This window comes from Mauremys mutica, chromosome 7, assembly GCF_020497125.1.
Source record: "Mauremys mutica isolate MM-2020 ecotype Southern chromosome 7, ASM2049712v1, whole genome shotgun sequence".
Classification (NCBI taxonomy): Eukaryota; Metazoa; Chordata; order Testudines; family Geoemydidae; genus Mauremys; species Mauremys mutica.
Genome location: NC_059078.1, coordinates 32197960 through 32200316, shown reverse-complemented (window position 1 = coordinate 32200316; position 2357 = coordinate 32197960).

Genomic DNA, 2357 nt, shown 5'->3' with positions numbered 1-2357 from the left:
TATTTTTCTTTTGTATGCTACAGATCACTCATAATAAAGAGGCTGTTTTCAACAAATGCTAAGGTGCTAATTTGAGATCTGCTTATAAATGGTATTATCTAAGAAGCCAGGTGTTAAGATGGGCAGTGTTAATTACAGCATGTGATTGAGGAAGGGAGGAGAGAGCTTGTTTTCAAAGTTACCCCATTTCACATGTCTCTCAAAGCTTATGATCATTATGAAATCACTTCTGTCTTAAGTACTCTTCTGGCCCCCATCCCCAAAGCATCTAAATACTTCACAATCTGTAATGCACTTCACACCACCTCTGGGACATAGGGCAGTGCTTTTATCCCCATATAACTGTGTGCCTCAGTTTCCCCATTTAAGTGACTTGCCCAAAATCACACAGGGCAGCGTTAGAGCAGGGAATCAAACCCCCGTCCCTCAAGTATTAGGGTATGTCTACCCACTGGGCAGTGATCAATCCAGCTGGGGTCGATTTATTGCATCTAGTCTAGATGCAATAAATCGACCCCCGAGCGCTCTCCCATCGACTCCTGTACTCCAGCGCCACGAGAGGTGCAGGCAGAGTCGACGCAGGGGAGCGGCAGCAGTCGACTCACCGGAGTGAAGACACCACGGTGAGTAGGTCTAAGTACGTCGACTTCAGCTACGTTATTCATGGACCTGAAGTTGTGTAACTTAGATCGATCCTTCCTCCCCCCCCCCCCCCCGCACTCCAGTGTAGACCAGGCCTTAGTCTAGCATCCTACCTGTTAGAGGGCTTTCTCTCCACCCTCCCACTTCCCTGGTTCTTGTCACACAGACAGCAAGCAGCAAAAGAGCAGAAGTCCAAAGTGCAGACGATGCAATGTTTATTGGGGTTAATTTCCAACAAGTATGATTCCAGTTTCCCTACCTACTTCCTGTTTGACCCCCATTTATATAGTAATATAGATTCTAGGACTGGAAGGGACCTTGAGTGGTCATCGAGTCCAGTCCCCTGCCCTCATGGCAGGACCAAATACTGTCTAGACCATCCCTGATAGACATTTATCTAACCTACTCTTAAATATCTCCAGAGATGGAGATTCCACAACCTCCCTAGGCAATTTATTGCAGTGTTTAACCACCCTGACAGGAACTTTTCCCTAATGTCCAACCTAAATCTCCCTTGCTGCAGTTTAAGCCCATTGCTTCTTGTTCTATCCTTAGAGGCTAAGATGAACAAGTTTTCTCCCTCCTCCTGATGACACCCTTTTAGATACCTGAAAACTGCTATCATGGTCCCTCTGTCTTCTCTTTTCCAAACTAAACAAACCCAATTCTTTCAGCCTTTCTTCATAGGTCATGTTCTCAAGACCTTTAATAATTCTTGTTGCTCTTCTTTGGACCCTCTCCAATTTCTCCAAATCTTTCTTGAAATGCGGTGCCCAAAACTGGACACAGTACTCCACAATACTGGACACAATATTCTCAGCTATACCTTAACCCAGGGGTCCCCAACACAATGCCTGCGAGCGCCATGGCGTCTAAATGCACCCGCGTCCTGGCCGGCGGTTGAGCATCCGCCGAAATGCTGTTGAATTTCGGCAGCATTTTGGCGGATGCTCAACCGCCGCCAGAGTCCTTTGTCTGGCACCCACCAGATGAAAACGGTTGGGGCCACTGCCTTAACCAATCGTTTTACTGAAATCTATCTAACCAATCCTAATATATTGTAACATAATTCTCTAACCAACTATATCCCACTACCCTAATTAACTTACACCTAGCAAAATTAATTATACAGCAGACAGAAACAATTAGAGAACCAGACAGATTAACAATAGAAAAGTGGGAGCCATAAAGATAAAACAATACAGAAATGAGGGTTTAACAACCATCAATACATGATTTCTTGCCAGACAGGATGCTATCAATCTAAGTTTTCTTTAGCCATCTTAAGATCTGTTTATCTGGTGACGATGGGCATTATCAGGACAGGCTTGTAACAGCCCAATAGCACCTTATTTCAATGTGACTGGTTTGGGATGTGAGGCTGTGACCATTCGCTTCCCAGCTTATGGCTGCCCCTGCTGCTTAGCTAAAGGCCTTACCATAAGAACAAGGCCTCGGACTATCCTAGTAATAGAAGGCCCAGACACAGGAGGACTGTGATTTTGATTCTTTGTTTTATACCTTTATAACTAGCTAAGTGATAAAAAAAAATACACCTAAGTTCTTAAAGTATAGGCCTTTACTGTAGGCCTGCATAGATCTATATTCTAACACTGCCGGCTGGGTCAGCCTTCCTATTCCTCAAAGTTCATTTATGCTGTGAAACCGAGGGATAGCTCAGTGGTTTGAGCATTGTGGGTTGTGAGTTCAATCCT